We start from the raw sequence: 27529 nt of genomic DNA on the forward strand, positions 1-27529 counted from the left end.
TCGCATTTCTAGAGAGGAGCTACGACACCATATAGTATAGCGGCCTTCTAGTCAACCATGTCCTGGGAGTCGGGTTGTTAGTCAGGCAGCAACAAGTCAGTGAACTGTAGAATTACAGGGAGTAGCCGCGAAAATTTTACCATTAAGTCAACAGAATGAAATCATATACGTCTCGATGCTCATTCCGCCGAGACGAAGAAGCAAATCTGATTTCGAGCCGTGTGGGCATATTGGGACCATGAGTTAACTATTTTCATGAACTGGTCAACAACCATAATATCAGCAAATCGGAGGTCACTCTCCTGAAGACGAAGAACGACCACCAAGCATGGAAACAATGGTCTGTGCAATTCATCGGCTCAAGAAATATAATTCGTCAGGAGCCGATGGAACTACCGGCAAACTAGTTAACTATAGAGGTGATCAGTTATTCGTGGTGTACGTTAGATCAAGTGACTCACGCTTAAGGATTGGGAGAGCGAAAGAAACCAAAGGATGGGCAATTTAGGTATGAAAGGTTTTGCGTTTTTGTTATGTTAGGAAATTTCAATATACGCTTACACATTCGTAAATAGCTACAAATCAAAAATATTCCTTTACTTATTTCTACACGTAATGATGGTGAAACTTAAAAGAGTCTTTTTGATAATATTCTAAAATATACTAGGAGGTATTTTGAGGCCTAGATTTTATACACTAGATGCGTCTTTCTCATTATTTTCAGATTTTCCAGTTGGATAGATTCTGAGAATGAAGCGTCTTACACTTTATAGTACCTACAATTGGGTCCCGGTTGCCTTACCTGTCCAGTGATATGAAAAGTTGTATTAGTTTTGAAAATTGCTTTCATTTGATGGCTCACATAATCATGTTCTAATAAAAAAAAATTATATATCCCTTATAGGGAGCCCCTTCTTAAACACAACAGAAAATCAAGTCATTCACTGCATGTAAAGGGACTCAATGACTACACCTTCTCACCAAATTTTGTGATAATAGGTCCAGCCGTTTCGGAGTAAATTGTGTTTGACAAACAGACAGACATACGAGCAGGCAGGCACTGAACCGATTTTAATAAGACTTTGTTTTACACAAAACCTTATAAAGGGGATATCAGACAATGCAGTAATATTAGATGCAAAACCGTTCCAAGTATCATCTAAAAGACATTTTGAACTATTTTGCTATGCCGGAGAATCCGAAATTCAGAGAAAATTATCGACCACTCCTAATTTGGAGCAGATAAGATTTTCTCTCTGAGGGATGTGACGGAATAATTGTTTGAAAGCGGCCATGCGTTTCATTATCATTTCACCGACTGCAACCTGGGTACAACTGTACACGGCCAGAAGAAAATTCGATAAATTGACCCTGATCAATATGTGAGGTTGTATAAGAGGGTAGTATAGGTCTCAGGGCGTAGTCCGGGTTGGTACCCACAATAGCGCATAAAACCTGAGAAACGCCTGCTGAACAAACATCAACAACTCTACTAACAGACCCTATCTCCACCTCCACGTGGTGATCGCTGGGAGTTCTTTCTTAATGCAAAACGGCAGACCGAGAAGGATGGAGGCGAGTCTCCCGCTGTTGGGGGTTGGGTAGGGCTGCCAACCCTACACGGAAAACAATTTGTTACGAAGCCACGAAAGAAGCCTTGGATTGGATGGATATTACAACGACGAACATAGCAACGAAAACGAAATAGCGATTTGCGTAGTTTCTAATGGAACATACACTCACTGTACAGATTGGATGCTACTCAAAAGCTAGCCGATAGCCCGTCCCAATGTAAGGCCAATGTAACAGCGTTGCAAAAGAGGAGCTGGACAAGGTGATGAATAACTGTGCGGGGAGACCGTCAACGTCAGATCTCCAATCCTTCGAGAAGTGGGGGACGCAACACGCAAGTGAAGGTAAGCATCACATGGCCAAGCAAGGTGTTGTCAGAGCCCACTTTAGCATTCATATCTCCCATCACGATCACAATGTCACTTTTAAGAAACCTCTCGTCAACTGTGTATATTTACGCGTAGAAAGCATCCTTCTCCACTATATCGGAAGCCTCGGTTCGCGCATTATACAATTGTGTTGCTTCTAAGTTGGACTGGAATCTTGCAGTGAAGACCTTGTTAGAAACTGCTCCAAGGTGCAGAGAGTTCATCCTCACCTCTTCCAAGCTTGTGAAGTCTCTGGGCTTATATGGCTGGATTGGGTATCCGAGATTAGTTATTGCTTTGTACTTCTTAGCTGACACATTTTGCAGTGTTCCGCCTAAATGTGTCGCATCCAAGAATAGTATTTATGGCGCGTTAAATCGAAATTTGTCCAGCTGAAGTAATTCAGAGTGTTTAGCAGTTAATATAGCATTCCATTTTATATCAAATAATAATAATAGCGGTCATGGTGTGGTCAGGGTGTGGACAGATTTTACAACCACGGACCCAGGAATGAAAACAGACTAACGTACAGAAAAGGTGCTGCCACTCACTAATCCAGTACCGTTTCCTAATATGAGGCTGATGTAATAGTGTTCCAAAAATGCGCTGGGTAGGGACCGTTTTTCCTGGAGAAGTGTCATTACACAATATATTATAGCGGCTATCCAGTAAATCATAAAAGTTCGGAGTGGGTTTCTTAGTCAGCCAAAAAATTAAACCCGCTATTATCGCCTTTGAAAATACAAGCGAAAGACTGTGCACTCTGCGTTGGCGTGGCAAATTTCGAAATATAAACAGCATTAACGGTGGGACATTACAGAGGAAACTGCAGAGTCGAAGGAACTCTCAAAGCCTGTCCCAGGTATGATTTCATGCTTGGAGATTTTAACAATCAACTAGGGACGGAGCCCGTATTGAGTCGATACGTCCGTTCCCATAGTTTACATAAGGATATCAATGATAACGCAATGCGGATTATTCAGTCAGCTGTATCGCACGAAATGATTGTGGGTGTTGTAAACGCCACACCTCTCAACCCTGATTACACACCGCCACCTCTCAGCCTTGATGAATGTCAGAATATATAGGGAGGCCAATAAAGACTGGCATTCATATCTCGTTGGTGTGGGACTCCAGGGTCGAATTGCAACGCCGCCTACAATCCCCTCTCACAATCAGGTGAGAATGATGACTGAAGCCATCCACAACAAAGCTCTCCGTAATATCTGTAAGGGGAAATTGGATGCCGCAATAGTCGCAGCTAACAGATGTCCTGGAGAGGAAGCAGCAACAAATGATCTTTACAATCACTTGAAGAGCATTATCATTGATAGAGCCACAAACATACTTGGCTCCAGTTGCAAAAAAAATTCGGAACGGCTGGTTTAGCGAAGAATGTAAGCTAGCAATGAAACGAAAGAATGGCATGTGCAGAGGTCGATCACGAACTCCGTCGAGTAGAGAAGTGGCTTCACTGACAGAAAAAGAAAGCTTTGGAGAAAAAACAAGTCTTGAAATCGATAAGTACGTTGAGTAACCGCACCAGACGCGCAAGTTTCATCGAAAAGTCAGCCCGATGAAGCCTTATACACCTCGATTTTCATCATGAGGCGACCAACTACATCAGGTGGTTCATCAATTAATGCTTCACCAATGCCTGACGACTGGTTGCGAGGTATTATCTGTTCCATACATGAAAAGGGAGATATCATACAGTGCAGCAAATGTAGCGATATCACGTTGTTGAGTACCGTCTACAAGATATTCTCGCTATCTTACTAGCATACCAAAGAGGCTTCACTCCAGGCAAATCAGCAAGAGATTAGATTTTCTGTCTACGGCAAGCGATGGAAAAACTGTTGGAAAATGGACATCAGTTACACCATCTTTTCATCGCCTTTAAGGCCACCTATGATAGCATATGGTGCCAGGATAAAACTACACGGCCATGAGAGAATTCGGTATCCCGACGGAATTGATAAGATTGACTTGGCTGGCCCGAATCAATGTGCGAGACCTGATAAAAGCAACAAGATCACTGTCGAGACCATTCAACATTAACAACGGTCTAAGACAAGGGGACGTCCTATCATGCGCCTTCTTTAACCTGGCCCTGGAAAAAGTGATTCATGATATAGATGTCAATGTAAGGGGCGTCATCCTCTTCAAGTCTACCCAACTACTGGCCTACGCTGACGATATTGACATTATGGGAAGAACAACCCGGAATGGACAGTCTACCTTCATCCAAATCGGACAGGCGCGAGAGATCTTGGGGGATCTTGGATTAATGACGGCAAGACGACGTACATGGTGGCAACGTCATCGCCAAAAACCAAAAAACCAACAACACCGAATCGCACAAACGAAAACAATAAAGATAGGAGACTACAACTTTGAGACTGTTGATAATTTCTCTTTTCTACGTCCGAAAATCCCAATCTCCTCAGATGGCAGCTAGAATGCCAGGCAACTATCATATTAGGTAGGCCGAATTAGTCGACCTCAGTGTAAAACCGGGATATTTATCGGCTGCTGTCGTTGATGATGATGATGAATCAAAGAAAGGAATGGTGTCATTTGAGTAATCGATGGGTTGAGATAGCAATGAAAGCATTTGATTTATTAGTAGCAAAAAGCTTTTGGCGGCTACCACTGAACAGAGACCATTGAAGCCAATGCAACTATCTCGGGTGATATGTTCACTAATGGAGCATTTCGCTTTTGGTGTATAAAGATATGCAGACTAGAAGTAAAACAAGTATTTGGCTGTACAAGCGTAACAAAAATAATCTCTTCTTCATTAGGTTTTAGTATATAATTCTAGGAAAATTTAAAAAACAGTGACCTTGGGTTGCAAATTTCCTGGAAATGCTGTGAGCCACGTAATTTTTCTTGGCGGCGTCACTGTATTCTTCCATCTGTTCAAGCCATAAAATCCATAATATGCTCAGCGTGCGACAACAATTTAACCAGAAGAGATACGCATACGTCTGACCCAAAAATTCTAATCTGGCAGCAGTTTATGTGTGGCAGACGCAAAATCCTAGATGAAATTCGAGAGCTGAAAAATTCTGAGCAAATCTTCTTTCACCATCATCCTCTGGACAACAAAAGGACATTCTTAAAATGTATGTTTTCCCGATTGCGTTTTATCAGCCACGACAATGGGCAAACATCGCAAAGGGCCTGCAATTAATCATGACCGTGTTAATCCAGAGACTTATAAATATTTATTTTCGTGTTATGAATCCTTACTTGAGCTTAAGAGTAATAAATCTTGGTCGATGATTTATTTTTCTTTTGCTCACCTGTTTGACCAGCCCCAAAATTAAACGTAGCCAGCCCCGAAGCGCGCATTGCGAATACGAGCCACGTTTCAGAAATAAACTCTGTCAGGTAGCCATAAGTTCGTGCGATTCATTCAGGTAGAAAAGGAGGCCATGTTTCAACATTGCATGATGGTTGGTTCCGTGTGTGGTTTCGGGAAAGTGAAAGGGAAACATTTCTCCGGAACTTCTTTTATATTGTACAATCCGACATCTATTCATGGCGTGTAGCTTGTATGCTTAGGAACATGATGTTTCATATCTGTGAAAAGTCTTCGCCCTTACGTATTTACTCCTTGGATAAATCGTGAAGGAAGTGGTTCATGAAAGGATCATTTAACGCTTTACGAGTTGACATTCAGCACAAAAGATTTATGATAAACATGATTTAGCGGCAGATGAGATATCCGGCAAAAGTGAACAGGAAACAATGAATTTGATTTCATATAAGCTAGGGGAATGCTCCAGGCGTAAATTGAGGCGGAATTAAAAGCCTTTGAGAGCTGGCACATTGAGGATAAATACAAAGGAAGGGTATCGATCGACATTATGCCATTTTTAAGGTCTTTTAGAAAATAAAACCTTAAAATCGGTTTACTGCCTGCCACACCTGCTTTATTCGGAAATAGTGATACGCCTTAAAACAAATTTAGTTTAGATGTTGCAAATATGGTGCACTGATTTGTATTGCTGCTAGTTGATTAGAAAGGTTACACGTAAAGGAATAAAAATGCTTCCCTCAAATAGAGCAAATGACCAAAAAAGAAGCACCGATCAGCACAATGTTAGTAGCTCGTCAATTACAGAAACCCTAAAAGCCATAAAATACTTTCAATCGACAAACAGTTTCGTGCGTGAAGAGATCCGCTACCAAAACATATGGTGAATGTCCAGGATTCTGTTAGTGGATGTGATGCTACCCACTGCATCTAGGGTACATCAGCGCCACAAATATACCTGTCTGATTCGTCCATAATCTGGGCACTCACATAGGAAATGCTCGGTGGGTTCCACTTTCTCTATACAGTGTGCACATGTGTCATCCTGTAAAATCCCTATTATGTCCGCAATCCTTTTGTAAGACTTCTCGTTTTTCAACAGGAAAAAGATAAACTTTGCAAAGTATTTGTTTTCAATTGCGTTCTACATCCCTGATCGATTTTTGCATCTATCGAAGCCTATTCAATAATTCTCAGTACAGTTTGATTATTGCTTCAGCTTGCGATGCACCTGCCCTTTAACCACCACACTACGAACTCAATGGCAAACATCGGCTACTTCTTCTTTTTCTTCAGCCTTTGTTCAGTTCAGAAGCGGGGTCGGCTCGTCGTGATCGACTTCGCCATTTGGCTCTATCGAATGCCTGATCTGGGTGCAATCTCGAGGCTTTCAAATCCCCATCTAGCGTATCAAGCCACCGTTGTTTAGGTCTGCCTTTTGGTCGTTTACCATCGACTTCGATGTTCAGACCAATATTGGCAAGTGAATTCTCGTCGGCACGAATTGTATGACCATACCATCGAAGACGCCTCTCTCGCAACTTTTCCACGATCGGTGCAACCCCATAACGATCGCGGATATCCTCATTTCGGATGTGATCTAAACGTGTGACGCCACTAGTCCAACATAGCATCTTCGTCTCCGTTACCGCAAGACGCCATTCATTGTCTTTTATAGTCGGCCAACACTCAGAACCATAGAGAGCGACTGGACAGGCGACATTGCGGTAAATTTTAGATTTGAGACGTTCGTTGATACGTCGACTACAAAGAACACCAGTTGTGGAACGCCACTTCATCCAGGTTGCGTTAATGCGTGAAGCAATTTCATAACGCAGTTCTCCATTGGCTGATAGCGTTGACCCGAGGTATTTAAATCGCTCAGTTCTAGGCAGATCACTGCCGCTGACAGTAATTGTGCCTGTTTCATGAGGATCGGTCGTCAAAAATTCAGTTTTGTTTAAATTCAATCTGAGGCCGTGTTGGATGAGGCAATCATTCCATTTTTGAACAAGTTGCTCGAGATCAGTTTTGCTATCAGATGTTAGGAAAACATCATCTGCATAAAGCAGTGTGTAGGGCGCTGGACGTTGAATATCCCGTGTAACAGTGTCCATAACAAGCACAAAGAGGAGTGGTGAGAGGGCGCTTCTTTGATGAACACCAGCAGAGACACGAAGCGGTTTTGATACACCCGCCATACTTCGAACTTCACTTTTCGGATCGTGGTAGAGCAATTGAACCCAGCGCACGAGTTCTTCTGGCACGAAGTGTTGTCGTAAGCATACCAGATGAGTGCGTGTGGTACACGATCAAACGCTTTCTCTAGATCCAGGAAGGCAATGTAAAGAGGGCGATGCTTCTCACGGTGTTTCTCCATGAGTAACCGCGCAGCGTGTATTTTGTCAGTAGTTCCACAATTCTTGACAAGTCCGGCTTGATTCACGGTTATTTCTACGATTTCGCGAATACGGTTGTAAAGAATACGTTAAAAAATCTTCATGGTATGGGAAGTAACCGGATTGGACGGTAATTTGAACATTCTGCTGGACTACCTTTCTTTTCCCATATTGAAACAGTGGTTCTTTCTACCCAGTCAGATGGTGTTCTTCCTTCCTGTATAACCCGGTTAAAGAATTCATTGAGTCACAGTGTTGTGTCCCAGCTCTTCGCTTTCCAGAGCTCAGATGCGATCTCGTCAGGCCCTGTTGCTTGCCCCGACTTCATTTGTTTTATTGCCTCCTCGACTTCAGTTGCGCTGACTGGTGGAACTGGTCGAAATGTCGAAATGATTGTGGAAGTGGACGATGAACAAATTCTTCAGTTGAAATCTGCTCGAAGTATTCTCGTCATCTATCCGTTGCAGCAGTCGGTAAGCAAGGTACCGTTCTTGTCATTAACGCAACAGAAGTGTTCGATATCCTGTGTGCGTTCATTACAGCTTTTAGCAAGTCGATACAGATCTCTCTCGTCCAGTTTATCGTAAAGATTTTTGAAATGGTTCGCTCGGGTGACAGCGACCGCTTTCTTTGCTTCACGTTTGGCATTCTTATAAATTTTCCAATTAGCAGACGTTTCTTTTCACGGACCTTCATTTCAACATCATCATTCCAAAGCGCAAGTATCTCGGTTGATGTACCGCTTACTCGGCTTGGTGACCCCGAGGGTTGCAGAGGCCGCTTTGTGGATCGTGTCTTTCATTTGGTTCCATGATTCTTCCACATTCGTAATGGTCGGCAATCGTATGAGTGAGATCGTTTCTTCTTTCTTCTCACCAAATCGCCACCATTTAATGCTCCGCGGGCCAGTGCGTTCCTCACGCTGTTCTATCGGTGGCTTAATTCGCAGGACGGCAATCAACGGCCGATGTTGAGGTGCGATAGTCTCATAGGGAACGACTTTGCAATCAGTGACGGTGATCAAATGTTGGCGTCTTATGAAAATATAGTCGATTTGCGTTTTACTGTTTGCACTATAAAATGTAGGAAGATGAGACAATCGTTTGATGAACCATGTACTCATAAGTACAAAATCATAGGTGTCCGCAAAATCGATTATACGCTCGCCACCCTCATTGCGCGCTTCGAACCCCTTGCCTCATGGCACCTGTTACCGTCTGCCTTTTCACCCACATGACCATTAGGGTCGCCGGCAATGATTATATAATCGTCAGCAGGCACGTGACAAGTCTTTTCATCGAGAAGTTGCCAGAAGGCATCTTTCTCGGCATCAGGTCGACCTGTCTGTGGTGCGTACGCGTTGAAGAAGTGAATAGTGCGATCAGCTCATATAATGGTGAGCTTCATCAGCCGATCATCAAATCGTTCGACTTCTTTAATGGCATCACGGAAACACTCTGATATAGCAATGCCAACACCATATTGAGTGTGTAGGCTACCAAATTGGAGAAGTTTGTTGCCACTTTTACCGCGTTCGCGTTCAATGTCGCAGCTTTTGGCACCAGACCATCGGGTTTTTTGCAGAGCGCAGATATCAATGCGCCTTTTCGGAAAGGCTCTTGGGAGTTCCTCGGTCTTGCCAGTTAGGGTACCAACATTTAGCGTGCAGATACGTATTTGTTTTGTTCGTTGTGTTCGGACTAAGTTGTTTACGTCTTGACGCCGTCCATGCGTCAAGAAGTTTTGCCCATTTCTCGACAGGACCGGGGCCCGCCCTGCCGCGTCGACTGAGGTGGACGCCTTAGCATTACTCCGAGGCTTGTGACTCAATCCGATCATCATGTTTGTAACGACATTGCATGCATTTTCTTGGTCGACCTGTCGCGGGGCCTGTCACCAAGAGAGATCAGGTAGGATTTATCATAGTAGAATAACTCCAACTATACTCTATTTATCTCTTTCCCTGATCTCAGCATTTTAGTTTTGTTTTACTGAGGATAGTACAGAGTACGTTGCCTCAAACCCTCCTCCTTTACCTGGGCTTGCGACGAGCATACTATGCTAATAGGATGGCGGAGTTAATGGCAAATATCGGCTACTGCAGCATATATAATCATTCAATATGGGGTGAAGGTACCTACGTCGAGGAAAGGGTCAATCTGCACAGCCCATAAGCCCCCTCCTTTACCTGGGCTTGCGACCAGCATACTATGCTAATAGGATGGCGGAGTTAATGGCAAACATCGGCTACTGCAGCATATATAATCATTCAATATGGGGTGAAGGTACCTACGTCGAGGAAAGGGTCAATCTGCACAGCCCATAAGCTGCGAAATCTCGTTTTACTTTCACTTCTGCATGTTTGTTCCAAAGAAGTTATCTTATATTATCCTTTTTGTGACTTTGTGACTTTATTTTACTTTATTGAAAGCCCATCCCAGACGCACAAACTATCAATCAAAGCAACGACGCATTGTGTATTTCTACACAGCGTTCCAAAATTCTGACCAAGAGCGGGTACAACTTTGGCATGTATTGGCAAATTTGGTAGTTCGCATAGAAGTGATTCGATCAACATCCTCTATAGAAGCGGCGATATCACACTTCCTTGGTGCAGCCTTGCTTCCTCTATTGTCAGGTAATGATCGACACCCACGACACCTCATTTGTAGAAGTTCAATCCAGTTTACTTAGAGAGTCAACCTTGACCTATTCATCCCCTTTAAAGAAATTGCATAGCATTGAAGTCTCTTTTTCGCTTTTCAGTTTCCAGCTAAAGCACGATTCAGAAGTCGCCTTGTTAATTTTCTGAGTTTTTGCAATTAGCGGCTCCACCCCTGAACCGCTTTAGGCGCTTGCCTCGGATAATAGGACGAACCTAGCCAAAGTACACTAAAAGTGTGCATTTCAGAGGTTTCAATTGATCTTCCATAGCCGAAGGAGTCTTTAACCGCCAAGGGAGCTGCACTTTGTGGGCAAAAAGTTCATTGAACCTCTTCCATTTCATTTTCCTACTCCACCGTAGGGGTCTAACGGTGTCTGAGGGTGTGATTTCGTCCAACACTCGCCAGTCTCTAATCAACTCTAAAACTTTCAAAGTGCAGCTTGTTATGTCACTTCTGTCTTGGCTCCACAAACGTAGGGGCGCAAGCAATGCTGACAATCGTGAGGCCAGCAATAGCGATAAACTCAAATGACAACTCTCCTCTAGGATTGCATTTGATATTCCTCCAACAGATATGCTGCAACGTCAGCATCACCACCTATTAAGAGTCCAAGCCTACTGTGTGCAAAACCAGATCTCTTATTTACTTCATCTATAAAGGACACAACCGATTAAAGAGTAAGTAAGCCGAGGCGACTATGACGTTTCTCCTTTTGCCATTAATCTGGTATTGTAAGATGAACCCAATCAGGTCCTGGGGACAGAATTTTCAAGGCGTGATTGTCTTCGAAACTTGAGGATCTCTCATTGAAGAAGATCCTAGCCCCTTTGCTATTACGTCACAACTATATAAGAGCAGTTTTGCAACTTTGCCTACATTAGTGCCAGTAGAAAGGAAGAGGCTCTGAAATGTTGCTAGTTAATCGGACTAACCTTAATATTTGTTGAAATAAATGTAATCTTATGTGAAAACCGTGACTAACTGAAGACAGTAGCCTCTTCAGTCTAGAGTGGGTTACACCGGCGCTACCAGTTTGTTCTCACCTTCTACTGAAAGTTATTGGATCAATGTGAACACATCACCAGCTTTCTTTTCATCTGTTTTCTCTCCTAGAGGCGGAAGTGGCGGCTCTGACAGGAAGGGTTTAGTCTGTAGTTCTTTGCGATTCTTTCTGCTGAGCCTTTCCCTTACTTTTTCTGGGTAAGTTGGGTTTCCAGTTCCTCTCATTATGGATGTTGCTGTACACTCCGACCTGGCTGACCACGCCTTTGACACTGAGTGGAGGCTTTCCACAGAAGTGAAGAATATGCTTTTGATTGTGAGAGTTGGTTTCAGGTAGTCCTCTATTGTCTTAAACTATTCCGGGATGGTCAAAGGGTAGTATAGGTCCCGGGGCGAAACGTGGATTGGTACCCACGATGGAGCATAAAACCTGGGAAATGCCTGCTGAACCAACACCAACAGCTCTACTACCAAACCCTATCTCCACCTCCACGTGGTGACCGCTGGGAGCTCTTTCTTAACGAAAAGCTGCAGACGGAGAAGGATGAAGGCGAGTCTCCCGCGCCTAAAAACGGGACAAATTGTACCAACTGGTCCTCCAGGTTGAGGGTTGGGTAGGGCTGACAACCCTACACGGAAAACAACCGTTACGAAGCCACAACAGGAGCCTCGGATAGGACGGATATTAAAACGACGGACCCGGCAACGACAAAGGAACAACGATTTGCGCATTTTCTCATGGAACGTGCGCTCCCTGTACAGAGATGAAGCTGATAAGCAGCTAGCCGATACCCTGTCCCAATATAGGGCTGATGTAACAGCGTTGCAAGAGATGCGATGGACAGGGACCGGTTTCCTGGAGAAGAGCCACTACACCATATATTATAGCGGCCATCCAGTAAACCATGTGCTCGGAGTAGGTTTCTTAGTCAGCCAAAAAATGAAACCTGCTGTTATCGGCTTTGAAAGTATAAGCGAACGGCTATGCACTCTGCGCTTGCGAGGCAAGTTTAGAAATATAAGCCTCATAAACGTTCACGCCCCTACAGAGGAGACTGCAGAGTCGGAGAAGGATACCTTCTACGAGGCAGTAGAAAGAGCCCTCGAAGCCTGTCCCAGATATGATATCAAAATCATACTTGGGGATTTCAACAGCCAAGTAGGGAAGGAGCCCGTATTCAGGCGATACGTTGGCTCTCATAGCTTACACGAAAAAACAAATGATAACGGACTGCGGACTATTCAATTAGCAGGGTCACACGAAATGGTTGTTGGAAGTACCTGGTTTGCGCGGAAAGCGGTCCACAAACATACGTGGGCCTCTCCAGACGGGACCACTTTCAACCAAATTGACCACGTGTTGATCGAACGCCGCCACCTCTCAGCCTTGATGAATGTCAGAACATATAGGGGGGCCAATATAGACTCGGATCACTATCTCGTTGGCATGGTGCTCCGAGCTCGAATAACAATACCACCTAGAATCCCCTCTGACAATCAGGTGAGAGTGAACACTGAAGCCATCCACAACACAACCCTCCGCGACACCTATAAGAGGGAAATGGATGCCGCAATAACCGCAGTCAATAGAGGACCTGGAGATGAAGCATCAACTAATGATCTTCACAACCACCTGAAGAACGTTATCATGGATACGGCCACAAATATACTTGGCCCCAGCCGCAAAAGGAGTCGGAACGGCTGGTTTGACGATGAATGTAAGCTAGCAACGGAACGGAAGAATGCCGCATACCGAGTAATGTTGCATTCTCAAAGAACGCGGGCACGCGCAGAGACTTATCACGAACTCCGTCGAGCGGAGAAGCGACTTCACAGACGGAAAAAGGAAGCCTGGGAGAACCAACAAGTCTGTGAACTAGAAAAGTACAGGGAGCAACCGCACCAGGCGCGGAAGTTTTACCAACAAGTCAGCAGGATGAAGCCTTATACACCTCGATGCTCATCCTGCCGAGACAAAGAGGGAAATCTGATTTCCGACAGAATGGGCATATTAGAGCGATGGGTTGAGTACTTTGATGAGCTACTGAACAACCAGAACATCGGCGAGTTGGAGGTCCCGCCAACTGAAGACGACGGACAAATACTGCCACCACCAAGTTTAGGAGAAACAGTCCGTGCAATTCATCGGCTAAAAAATCATAAGTCGCCAGGAGCCGATGGAATTACAGCCGAATTGGTTAAATATGGAGGCGACCAGTTACACCAAGTAGTTCATCAACTTGTGCTCAAGGTATGGGACAGCGAATCAATGCCTGACGATTGGCAGCGAGGCATAATCTGTCTCATACATAAAAAGGGAGATATCACACAGTGCAGCAATTATAGAGGTATCACGTTGCTGAGTACCATCTATAAGATATTCTCCACTATCTTGCTAGGCCGGATAGCCCCATACGCCCAGAACATCATTGGCCCATACCAAAGAGGCTTCACTCCAGGTAAATCAGCAACAGATCAGATTTTCTCTCTGCGGCAGGCGATGGAAAAACTGTTGGAATATGGACAACAGTTGCACCATCTGTTCATCGACTTTAAAGCCGCCTATGATAGCATAGCCAGGGTAAAACTGTACACGGCCATGAGAGAATTCGGTATCCCGACGAAATTAATAAGACTGACTAGGCTGACCCTGACCAATGTGCGAGGCCAGATAAAAGCAGCAGGATCACTCTCAAGACCATTCGACATCAACAACGGTCTACGACAAGGGGATGCGCTATCATGCGTCCTCTTTAACCTGGCCCTCGAGAAGGTGATCCGTGATGCTGAGGTGAATGCAAGAGGTACGATCCTCTTCAAGTCCACCCAACTACTGGCCTATGCTGACGATATCGACATCATGGGAAGAACCACCCGAGACGTTCAAACTGCCTTCATCCAGATCGAGCAGGCGGCGCGAGATCTTGGGCTGCACATCAATGAAGGCAAGACAAAATACATGGTGGCAACGTCAGCACCGAAGACGAATCAACCAACAACATCAAACCGCACTGGTCAAACACAAGCACGAACAAGAATAAGGATAGGGGAATACAACTTTGAGACCGTTGACAATTTCTCCTATCTAGGGTCGAAAATCACAACCGATAACAACTACGATGAGGAAATCCGCGCACGGTTGTTGTCAGCCAACAGAGCCTACTTCAGCTTACAAAGACTGTTCCGCTCGAAACGTCTCACCATAGGGTCAAAGCTCTTACTGTACAAGACTATGATCTTGCCAGTCCTCATGTATTCCTCGGAAACTTGGGTTCTTAGCAAGAAAAATTGCGAACTCTTGGCCGCGTTCGAGAGAAGAATCCTCCAAAGAATTTTTGGCCCCCTACATGAGGATGGACGATTCCGTAGCCTACACAATGACGAAATCTATGAGCGATACCATGACCGTACGGTTGTGGATAAAATCCGGCTCAATAGGTTACGGTGGGCGGGTCACTTAATCCGTATGGATGAAGATGATCCCACCCGGAAAGTCTATAAGGGCAATATCTATGGTAGGAAAAGAAGACGAGGCAGACCCTGCCTAAGATGGAGCGATGGCGTGGGCCAGGACGCCAGACAGCTTTTAGGGATATCGAATTGGTGGACCTCGGCGCAAAACCGGGATGTCTGGAGTTCCTTATTAAGGCAGGCCTAGACCGGATACCGGTTGTTGCGCCGTTGATGATGATGATTCCGGGATGTGGTCGCTTTATTTTTTGAAAAGATTGGTTGTGGTTTGGTGTGGAAGTGATGTTTGATTCTCCATGAGTGCTTGTAAATAATGTTCATTAGCTCTCTACTTCTCGATTTCATTTTCAAGGTATGCTGCGTAATCGGAGTCTAGAATTCCCACGATCTGGTGATCTTCTTCTCTGCTCCTTGGACCTCCTTTCTGTAAAATTTCGTTTAGCTGCTCAATGTGAGTTAACTGATGCTGTTGAGTTTGGACCCATACTCGACCCTGAATGGTAACTCTTGCACAAAACTCCTCCATCTTGAATGCACCTTTTCGGGTGCCTTCAAATTCCTCTCAATAGTTTTTTAAATAATGGAAAGTTATGATATTCCAGTCGCTTGTTATTAGCTCGGCTTGTCCGATTGTTTCGAAGTATATTCCGGGATCTTTGATGTTTGGTCTGATGCTTAATGGTGGAAATGCGGTCTTTACAATGGGTAAGAGAAGTAATGTTTTTAAGGCTACTGTCAACATGGATGTAGGTCGGAGCCGTTTTTTAAGGACTTCAGTAGTTGTTGATGAGGATTGGTTTACTATCTGAATTCTGGTCCAATTTGAGTTGATTGGCTGAAATCTATTATATTTTGATTAGGGTGCCATAGATGGTAGATGTAGATTTGTTGAGATCTTCAGGTGCCTTAATGACACGGAAAAGTTTTGTGTATCGTCGTTCGGAAAATGCCGCTCCAAGTTTTAACATCTGCAACTCTACAGCGACCATCGCTTCCTTAAATATCCTTGACCAGCCGGGCCACTTGCCACTTTATAGCAGAGGCATTTTCATCCTTGATGAGAACTAACGTGTCTGGTCTGATGTTGTCAATTGGCTATCTACGCCAAAAATCGTGACGAATGTGCTGCACAAGTTTCCATCTCGTGAATAGGCCTGGATTGGAATTGCAAACCCGACTGTCTACTGTCGTGTTGAGTAGTTCTACGATAAGAAAATGTCCTGTTATGTTGTTAGGATTGTCTGATAATGGTAGAATAGGAATGAATTAAGCACAGCCTCAGCCTCCGTGGTAACGGTACGCAGCTCTTCATACGTCAAAGATGCTAAGCGTATGGTTTTTTGTAACAATTTGCTTGCTGACTTTACTGCTGCCTCCCACATTTCTTCGAAGTGTGGACTGCGTGGTGGAATAAAGTAGAATTGAATGTCCTTTTTAGTTAATTGATTGATAATTGGGATTGTTCATCTTGCAGTAGGGTTTCTAGTTCCTCTAATTGACTACCGGCACCGACAAAGTTTGTGGGGTTATCGCAATGTATGTTTTGGCAGCATCCACGAACCACGAACCATTTTAAGGCGGCTCTAGAAAAAGGACGGACATAAGTTTTAAGTGGAAAGCCTTTGTAGCGAAGCAGCAAAATACACAGATATAAGTTTTTTTCCACAAATTTTGTAATTGGTGCAGACAGGAGCACAAAAGTCGATGCCGACGTTGGTAGCCCAGAGCATTGAATGTATCCGTGAACAACTACAGATGTTAGACCCTTGTCTCGAGGAATCAAAAATTGTTGCCGTGCTGTTGCTCGAAGAGCTTGAGTTACTATATGTAGATTACTTCTATGGAGACCCGCAAATAGTAGTTTAGTAAATGGATGTGAAGTAGGCAAAACTGCCGGATGTTTTGCATTGTATGGTATGCTGGCGTTATGTAATCTCCCACCGACCCTAACAATTGAGTCATCAGCCAAGAACGTTGTGAGTTTGGCGAGTTTTCTCTTTGAATCGATTGACATTTTCCGGCCCAATTCCTTCATTTTAGTGTTAAATTGTTCTGATTGCATATGCCTTCCAATGAGCGTTCTCTTAGCTCTTCGATTAAAAGAAGTTTATGATTATCTTTCCTTACCTTAAAGCATTGAGTCGCCCGTAAAGCTATTGCAACAATTGGTTTAAGGTCCATGAAGGAATTCCAATGACCAATTCTGTTGATAAAGTGTTTGTTAATATCATAGCACTATTTCTGAGGACTGTTCGAATCATTTTTGGTCAGGATGATCTTCTGATTTTGTGACAACATCGCATGGCCAATGAACCTCTAGTTGTTGGATAAACTGAGGACCCTGGTGCCAAGTTGTAGAATTGATAAGTTTCCTGGGTCATACTCGTTTAGGCACCAAGTCCAGAGGATTCAGTTTCATATTCATGTGTCGCCAGTTAGACGTATTTGTTAGTTCCTGTATTGATGTAGTTCTGTTTGCCGCAAAGATGTAAAAGGATGAAGGCCTAGATCTGATCCAGACTAGTACGATCTGCGAGTCCGTCCAACAGTGGATGGTGCTGATTTCCATGTTTAGAATTTCTTTCATACGGTTTGTTAAATGTCCCATAAGGGCTGCTGCGCTCAATTCTAATCTTAGAAAAGTGATTCGTTTCACTGGAGCCAATCTGGATTTGGAAGAAAGGACCTACCTCCCAGGTTATTTACACTGCGCACATATGCATATTACTATTCTGCACGCCATTTTGCTTGGTTCGGAAAAGGCATGTAAACTAGTTATGCGAATTTTGATGAGATCGGCAAGTTTGCGGCTTCTTCCGTGGAGTCGTCGCATTAGAATTCCACTTCCCTGTCTTCGTTCGGTATTAACGAGAGAACTCGTTCGTAGTTTGCCCACCACTTACAAAGGTTTAACCCCGCCAATTGCAAAAGTGTTTTCAGTATATCCTGAATTATTACAGCTTCTTGGAGGATATTAGTACCAGTCATCACTTGCCGTTCACATCGAAATGCTTGGTTGCACATGATGCTGGTGGATGGGACTGCGTTGAAGTATTGAACAATTCCAGCAGACTTCTTGTTGTAAGTATGATGCGATAGTACCGCAGGCCTTCGTTAGGATTGTCTCTCCAAACGATAAGCTGCAAATAACTACCTTCCTAGGTCACGTTTATTTTGCGGTACATTGAATGTCTGCTGAAAAAGCAAATTTGTGCTTTTTAAAACGTAGAAGAATTGAAAATAAGTCATTTTTTATTGTAGGGCCTTTCAACATAATGTCGCTGAGTGAAATGTTGTTGGAGTCTTTGGTTTTCGCATCTTGTCTGGAGTGTCTCCTGTGCGATAACGTAGTTACCATGAGAGAGATGTAGATGATGAATTACGCTTTCAGCTTCACAGGTAACATTGCTTTTCAAATACCACATCTTCTGCGTATTTCCAAGCGATTGATCGTGGATCATTTGTTTAAATAGGTCGTTGAATTGTTTCCACTTTAGGTAATCACTATCGAATTTGAGAAATCTATCATCATTGTCAACGGCGCAACAACCGGTATCCGGTCTAGGCCTGCCTTAATAAGGAAATCCAGACATCCCGGTTTTGCGTCGAGGTCCGCCAATTCGATATCCCTAAAAGCCGTCTGGCGTCCTGACCTACGCCATCGCTCCATCTTAGGCAGGGTCTGCCTCGTCTTCTTTTTCTACCATAGAGATTGCCCTTATAGACGTTCCGGGTGGGATCATCCTCATCCGTACGGATTAAGTGACCCCCCACCGTAACCTATTGAACCGGATTTTATCCACAATCGGACGGTCATGGTATCGCTCATAGATTTCATCGTTTTGTAGGCTACGGAATCGTCCATCCTCATGTAGGGGGCCAAACATTTTTCGGAGGATTCTTCTCTCGAACGCGGCCAAGAGTTCGCAATTATTCTAGCTAAGAACCCAAATCTCCGAGGAAAACATAAGGACCGGCAAGATCATAGTCTTGTACAGTAAGAGCTTTGACACTATGGTGAGACGTTTCGAGCGGAACAGTGAAATAGGCTCTCTTGACTATCAACAACCGTGCGCGGATTTCATCATCGTAGCTGTTATCGGTTGTGATTTCCGACCCTAGATAGGAGAGATTGTCAACGGTCTCAAAGTTGTATTCTGCTATCTTTATTCTTCCTGTCTGACCAGTGCGGTTTGATGTTGTTTGTTGGTTCGTCTTCGGTGCTGACGTTGCCACCATATATTTTGTCTTGCCTTCATTGATGTGCCCAAGATCTCGCACCATCTGCTCGATCTAGATGAAGGCAGTTTGTACGTCTCGGGTGGTTCTTCCCATGATGTCGATATCGTCAGCATAGGTCAGTAGTTGGGTGGACTTAAAAAGGATCGTACCTCTTGCATTTACATGAGCATCACGGATGACTTTCTCGAGGGTCAGGTTAAAGAGGGCGCATGATAGGGCATCCCCTTGTCGTAGACTGTGATCTATCGTTCCCATCAATGAAGTGCACTATTGATTGTGTAGCTACTCCTTGTCGCCTGATGAGATCTTTGATGCGGTAAAGGTCGGTTGCTGGGATCCATTACGTCTGTGTATGTGTCAGGTGGTTGGATGTTTGGCACGTTGCCTACCATCTTTCAACTCTGGAGATGTACGTGAAAGTAATGGTGCTTCCAGACAACGCAAAAATTGTTGGATGTTATGCTTCTCTTTTGTGTATTCCGTATTGACTTTAACGAAATACTGCTTCTCTAAGTATGGGCGAAGCGAATAGAGTTGCAAGTGAGATTGCAGCTCTCAGTTAGCTGTATTGAAGGTTGTCCACAAGTGCTCCAACTGCCCGAACTTGGCCTTCAAGTATTCGGTAGTTTTCCGGCTGGAGGCGTTCTTCCTATAATTTGTAGCATCAAATTATAAGAAGTTACTATATATATATATTACAAATTTAAATGAAAAACGATGAAGTTATTAGAGAAACAGGTTTTCTCATTAGGGAGCATGAATCTGATGGGGACTCAAAATCTGTGCAGCGATCGTGGATTGATTGAATACATAAATATACATTATCTGCCAGTGTGAAGTGGGTAAAGAAGACACTCAAAGTATTTCCTACACGAGCATGTAGTGGAGAGATGACGTTTTGGAGATTGTTACAGTAACTGTGAATAGTTTGAAAACTTTTTTAGCTTCATCAAAGCGTCATTGACGAAACGCTGTCTGGGCGCAGCCATATGGTTATTAGGGTTTTGACTGACCAAAACATTTAGGAATTGTCTTCTGAATGTGTGTAACAATAGAGTTTGAAATGGTCCATCATCTAATGGTCATTTATCCGATGCTCGTTTGCGTATCGATACTGGATTTTTTCGCAAGAGGGTAGCGCATCAATAAAAACCATCTCCGTAGTCAACCTGTCCGTGAATGAGGTGAATGCAACGCAATCAGGCTCCGTCTCTGTGAAAAAGTACGAGAAGTTAAATGTAATTCATTCATTGTGTTCGTAAGGAACGTAGAAGTTTCATCAAACAATAACAATATTGCCAAATGAGTAGAAGAAGGCTATGGTCGTTAAGATTCCGAAGTAGTGCCCCCGTTTTGAGTCCGATTAATGGATAGGCATTTCTGTGCGAAAATATAAATAAATTATCCTGGCATGCATTAAAGAACACTAGGATCTACAGAAACCAAGGTGCTTTTGCATTTGGCTCTCTCTCCTCTATCTTTCCGCGGGATGTGCGGCAATACTTTCTTATGATAGATGCTTCATTCTCAATACCTGTGCTAGTTCCCTTTATAGTCAACCTGTTTTCTGCTCGGTGTCGACCTAATGGCTGAGGTTATCAGCATTAAAGTCCTTCATTGAGTGTTCTGAAGCTCTCTATTTTCTGGATTGCAAGGTGCAAATCGCAAGGTGCCAAGGTGCAAATCGCTTAATATGGAGTACTTCCTGTTGTAGAAGTGACTTTCCTTAATCTCTAGTGTCTAATGATGTCTAGATCTGGTGGGTGCCAGATGAAAATCACTATTATTTTTGCACATTTGAATTTGCTGATGCATTTGCATGCATTTTGTGGTGCGGCTTGTTTCTTTTACTTCCACATGATACCACTAACAGTACGATGGAGTGGAAATATCATTTTTAATCTTCTGTTGACATTACTAAAATCGGTTCACTATCTATCTGTCTGTCTGTCCTTTTTTGGCGTTGGGAGGTGGAAAGGTTCAAAAACCTACCTTTGGCTTCTAGCCATACGGTTATATGACGGTTTTACTCAATAAAACCACCTCCTTCTCCTTTGCGGGACTGCCATTTTGCTATTACGTCACGGGGCAGGGCCAGTTATTCCGAAGTTCCTCTTTCCTTAGAGTACTGTGGATCGCCTTCATTAGGTTTTCTACTGCCCTCAAAGATGTTTCAGAAACTAGCACGTGGTCTGCGATATTCTCGGATGCCAACTATGCCCCGGAAACAATTTCCACTTCCGACATGTGTATAGCAAATCTTGAGCAACTTAATGAATCATATCACATGTCAGGCAATACGCAAAGCGGCAAGCGGCAAAGATATGCGTCATACGCTCTGTGTCCACTTAGGTATTGCGTTAGGTCGTAGCTGCTGCCGTTTAATCCACGTTGTGACATCTGGAATAATTTTGTAAGTCCAGCCTCCTTTAAAAGGATCGTCCCATCTCTTCGGTCACTCCTGTATTGCTTCAGTTCGTGCAAACCGTAGACAAAAGGTGTCAAATTTTGCCAATTGCATCTATTGGGTCACAGAGTCGTCGATCCTCGTTCGCCCAAATGACGATGGAGACCATGTCTGCTATCACCCAAATGTTGTACTGTAAGCGCTCGATATCCGCGGCGCTCTTAATCAGAACAAACGTACATTTTTTTTCTTATCAGTTTCATTTTTTTATACCGAAGCACAGACAGAGCCGTATGAAGCAAAATCAAGCTAACGAACCTGGACATTAGGAGCTGCCGACCTTGCTGTGTGCAGCCTACATGGGCAACCTTTTTGGCCATGCTTTTGTTGTTGTCCTTTCAAGATGTGAATGGAAGTTTAACTTTTGGTCTTCCACTTCCAGGCGCCTAGAAACCCCAACCCGTACAACATATGAAGGTTTACCTCTCCTCTATACAAGTGATCACGAATTAAGCTCCTTTTCTCGAAATTTTTAATATTAACGCAGATACGGCGTTTAAAGTTTTTCAAAGGATTCCTCCACTTAATCGATATTTTCCCGGCACCTTGACCCTCCAACCATTTTGCGGGAACCTAGACACCCCAACCAATATATCATCTGAAAGGTCTAACTGTCCTCTATACAAATCTATATGATCACGAACTAAGTTCCTTTTTTCGAAATTCTCAATATTAACGGAGATATGGGCGTTTAAAGATTTCCCCAATTTATGGCCATTTTTCGGGCACCTAGACTCCGCAACGCATATATGAAAGGTCTAACTCTGTTCTATACAAGTGATCACGAATTAAGCTCTATTTCTCGAAATTCTCAATATTAACGGAGATGCGGGCGTTTAAAGTTTGTCTAAAGAATCCTCCACTTTAATATTAACAGAGATATAAGCGTTTAAAGTTTTTCCCAAGATTCGTGGAAATTTCGGAAATTTTTTCGGCACCCAGACCCCCCAATCGATATACCGTTTTGAAGCTCAGACCCTCTACCAAAAGTAGTGATCACAAATTAAGCTCATTTTTGCGAAATTCCCAACATTAACGGATATAAGCGTTTGAAGCTTTTTCCAAGATTCGTCGAAATTTCAGAAATTTTTCCGGCAGCCAGACTCCTCAACCTATATACTTTAAGAACAGTTCCTTGGGCCCACAGGCAGCTGCGAGTGAGTGTCGGGTGGGTGGTGTGGCTTTGATGCGTCGGAGATTGTCCCTCAGCAGACGCACCAACCCCGACTCTGTGAGATCCGATCTGTTATCGAAGACCGGATTACTTGGGAGTCTTGGGTCCTCCCCGTATACCTGGCTGGGGCTGACAGCAAATTTCTCTCGGCGGGTTACACGTAAGCTGAGTAGGACGAGAGGCAAGGCTTGAGTCCAGGACGGATCGTCGCGTGCCATAATGGCGGCTTTCAGCGGCCGGTGCCAACGTTCTAGCATCCCATTGGATTGCGGGCGGTATGCAGTAGTCCGCTGGCGTTTAAACCCTAGGAGTTTGCCTAACTCCGAGAAAAGTGTGGACTCAAATTGCATTCCCTGGTCAGTAATGACCACTGCAGGGACGCCAAAGCGAGGTATCCACTCTCGACAGAGGGTTTCGGCACATGTTTGCGCCGGAATGTCTTTCAGAGGTATTGCCTCAGGCCACCGCGTAAACCTGTCGATGATTGTGAGGCAATACTTGTAACTGTGTGAGTCTCGCAAAGGTCCTGCTATGTCGAAGTGTATGCTGTAGAACCGCTTGGTAATGCAGGGGAATGAGCTCACTTCTCTCCTTACATGTCTGGAGACTTTACACTTCTGGCATGCGATGCACTCTCTGGCCCAGGAATTGATATCCTTGTTCATGGAGGGCCAGAAGTATTTCTCGGTGACTAGCCGATTTATTGTCCTGATGCCTGGATGCGCTAAGTCGTGAACTGCGTGGGACACTTCTTTGCGAAAGGTGGCCGGAATGTATGGCCGAGGTCCCTTTTCCGAGTCTTCGCAGCAGAGAGAGAGGTTTGAGCCGAAGATGGGCAACTCCCGAAATTTGTATTTGGGAATGGATTTGAGGCTCTGAAGTGCTGCGTCATCCTCCTGCGCCTTGGCAATAGCCGAGAAGTCGTGTGAGGTAGGTATGTTAACCTCGGAGACACTAGACAAAGCGTCAGTAACTATGTTGTCCTTAGCGGACACGTGCTGGATGTCTGACGTAAACTGACTTATAAAGCTCAGGTGTCGAAGCTGATGTCGGGCTTTTGTTTCAAAGCATATGTGAGAAGCTTATGGTCCGTGAACACTGTGAACGGCCTGCCTTCTATGGAGAAGCGAAAGTATTTGATGCTCAAGTACGCGGCGAGCAGTTCGCGATCATAGGTACTGTAGTTCCGTTCAGCGGGGTTCAACTGCTTAGAGAAGAAGCTCAACGGCTGCCAGACGTGATTAACCTTTCGGTGAAGAGCAGCACCTACTGCGATGCCAGAGGCATCAACAAAAACGGCTAGGGGTGCATCTTGCAGAGGAAATGCCAAGAGTGTAGCGTCGGCCAGTTGTCGACGGGAGTTGTCAAACGCGCAGATAGCCTCTTCAGACCACACAATACACACGAGATATCCTTAGTTTTGGGGCCAGACAAGTACGCATTCAAAACGGACTGGTGTTGGGTGGCCTTGGGCAGGAAACGACGATAGAAGTTTGGCATGCCCAAGAACCTCCTCAACTCCCTCACTGTCTTCGGACGCGGGAAGCTTGTAATCGCTTGTATCTTGTCTGGGTCGACCTGTATTCCTTCAAGGGAAATGGAGTGGCCGAGGAATCTCACCTGTTTTTGAAGGCAGTTGCATTTCTTAATGTTTAGGAGTAAGCCGGCCTCATGGAGACGTTGAAAAATGCTCTCGAGATGGGCTAAGTGCTCAGACTCAGTAGCAGAAGCAACCAAAACATCATCCAAGCATACGAAACAGAAATCGAGGTTTCGCAGGACTGAATGAATGAACTTTTGAAAGGTTTGCCCGCATTGCACAATCCGAAAGTCATCGGAGTGAATTCGACGAGTCCAAAGGGTGTGCATATTGCCGTTTTTTGTATGTCTTCTGGAGCTACAGGGAGTTGATGATAAGTCTTGTCCAAGTCCAAGATCAAAAACATGCGGCAATTCGCGAGGTAATGCGCAAAGTCGTGGATGAGTATAATTGGATATCGGTCAGGAACAGTCTGTGCATTTAGCCTTCTGTAATCCCTACAGGCGCCCATTCGCCGTTTGGCTTTGGGGTCATATGCAGTGGGGAAGACCAACAGCTGTTTGAGGGCCTGCAAATACCCTGTTGAACAAGTTGTTCAAATTCTTTCCGCGCAATAGCCAGTTTCTGGGGTGGTAGAGGACGCATCTTCGAGAAGATCGGGGAACCAATAGTGTTAATGTGGTGCTGCACATTGTGCTTGACTGGTTTTGAGAGACTACACTCGGTAGTAATCTAGCTGAATTTTTGGAGAAGTACCCGAACACGAGAGTCGGTAATGTCTTCTAAAAGAACGAAAAGATTATTGGCTGGGTGAGATGCCATTTGGCCCGACGAATTTAGGTTGGTCGTGGGATCTATAAGGGACTTATTTTGCACGTCCACCACCCATAGTGACACAAGAAGTCTGCGCCACGAAAACGTCCTACGCAAGCCAAGACTCACGTTCACTTGCCTATACCCGTACGTGTTGGTACGGGAAGAATTTGCTGCCGCCAGTTTGAAAGGTTGTGGAAAAAGTCGATAATGCCGGGCTACGGGAAGAATCGAAACCTCCGGACTAGTATCCACGAGGTAGTTGCGTCTGCTGAGGGGGTCGAAAATAGTTAGGCGAGGCGGCGTTGCGTTCTGGGTGGCCGTCGCCAGGACTCCCCGCGGACCTAGTTTTTTGTTCTAGGCACGAATTTCCGGCTCCCAGACTCCCGTGCTACCGCTCACCGGTTGCTAGCACAGTTCGCTGCGGAAGTAAATGCTGATCTGGTGCTGATTAGCAAGGAATACCGAAACAAAGACCCCTCCTGATGGCATCTCGAATTATCGGGCACCGCTGCCGTCTGGATTTGGGACGATGTTCGACTTCGTGTTCTTGCCGAAGGCCGAGGGGACGAGTTTGTCTGGATCTGATGTTTAGGGATAACGTTTTTTAGTGCCTGTGGAATGCCGCGAGGGCGAACAGCGGGAAGTTCGTCGAAGCTCTTGGAGCAGGCAGAGCCGCGCTGGAGGGCGCTCCGGGGGCTGGTAGTGTCGCAGCTGAAACCGTCGTAAATTCAGTAATGAACCTGATAACGACGTGTGTGAGGCTTTCATGCCCCAGAGGGGCCCCAGGCGCGACAAGCCTTCTATGCACTGGTGGACGTCATAAGCTCCGTCGTTTGGCACAACGTTTGCACGCCATCGTTGAGGCATGTGCCATAAAGGCAGAGTATAGATCAGGAAAAAGGAGACCCCGCAGCACTATAAATAAAAGGAAAGCTCGCAGCTGGCAGAATTTTGTTAACGAGGTGAATGAGGACCCGTGGGGACTTGCATACTAAGTACTGACCAGATAGACCGCGTTGTGCGCGCATTGTTCCCCAGATATCCTGTACGGGTTGATGTAAATAGTGCGGAAAGCGGAGGATTACCCCCTTTTCACAATGAGAGAGCCTGAAGAAACGGTTCTCACTATGAAAAACAAGAAGGCACCATTCCCTGATGTCATCCTGGCGGAAGTTTACAAACTGGTGTTCCGCCAACGGCCAAAATTTCTGGTTGAAGTGTTCAGCGCTTGCTTGAAGAAAGACATTTTTCCTTGTCGCTAGTAAGTGGCCAGATCAGTATGGGTAAAGGAGCCCCGGAGCTCCCGTCTGCATGCCGACCGCTGTGTAAGCTTGACATGGCCGGAAAAGTGCTCGAGAAGCTCATCAGGAGCAGACTTGCTGAAGCGATACGCGCTGCCGGGGACTTATTGGCAGGGCAGTTCGGGTTCAGAACAGAGATATCTACAGTGATTGCTGTTATGGAGGTCGTAGATACGGTTCATCGAGCCGAGGCACACAGCCGCCGATCTCAACGGTTCGTGCTCCTCATAACGCTTGATGTTAGAAATGCCGTAAGATGGACAGATATACTAGGCACACTAGAAAACTCATTTCACGTGCCAAGCTATCTCTTGCGGATACTGAACCATTACCTGAAAGACCACTCCCTGCTCTATGAGACGCTAGAGGGCCAAAGGAGGATGGAAATCACGTCGGGAGTAGCACAGGGATCCATCCTAGGGTCGGACCTCTCGAACGCTTCCTACGATAGTCTGCTGAGACTCGATATGCCCGAAGAGTCGCGCCTGGTCGGTTATGCAGACAACGTTGCAGCACTTGTTGCCGGACGCACTGTTGAACAGTCGAAAAGCAGACTTGGCATATTGATGCGACAGGTGATTGGGATGGATGACTACTCACGGTTTCAGCCTTGCGCTGGAAAAAACCGAAGTAGTCATCTTGACTAGAAGGAGAATCCCGACCCAGCATTCCATATCAATCGGCAAGTTGACTCTAGAGTCAAAACCATCGGTTAAATACCTTGGTTTAATGCTCGACTCAAAGATGAGCTTTTTCGAACAAATCAAAGAAGCAATGGACAGGGCTGCAGCTGGAGTCGCGGCCTTGAGCTGGCTAATGGCAAATGTCGGGGGCCCTATATTAACTAGGAGACGTCTCCTTATGGGAGCAACGGAGTCAGTTCTGCTCTATGGTGCGGAGGTATGGGCTTATGCCCTTGACAAGGAGGTGCATCGTAAACGCTTGCTCAAGTGCAGAGGCGGGGAGCTTTGGGAGTGGCTTCTGCTTATCGCACGATCTCCGAAGCAGCTGTCATGGTGACCGCGGGAGAGATCCCCGTTCCCCTCCTTGCCAAGGAGCGCAAAGCTATCCACTGCCGTGAGGGCGAAAACTTAAGACAGGTTGTTACCCGTGAAGAATATCAACCCCCCCTTACCGAGTGGTAACTTTCTTGGCAAAATGAGCCAAGGGGCAGATGGACTGC

The sequence above is a fragment of the Hermetia illucens genome, chromosome 3, assembly GCF_905115235.1.
Source record: "Hermetia illucens chromosome 3, iHerIll2.2.curated.20191125, whole genome shotgun sequence".
Lineage (NCBI taxonomy): Eukaryota > Metazoa > Arthropoda > Insecta > Diptera > Stratiomyidae > Hermetia > Hermetia illucens.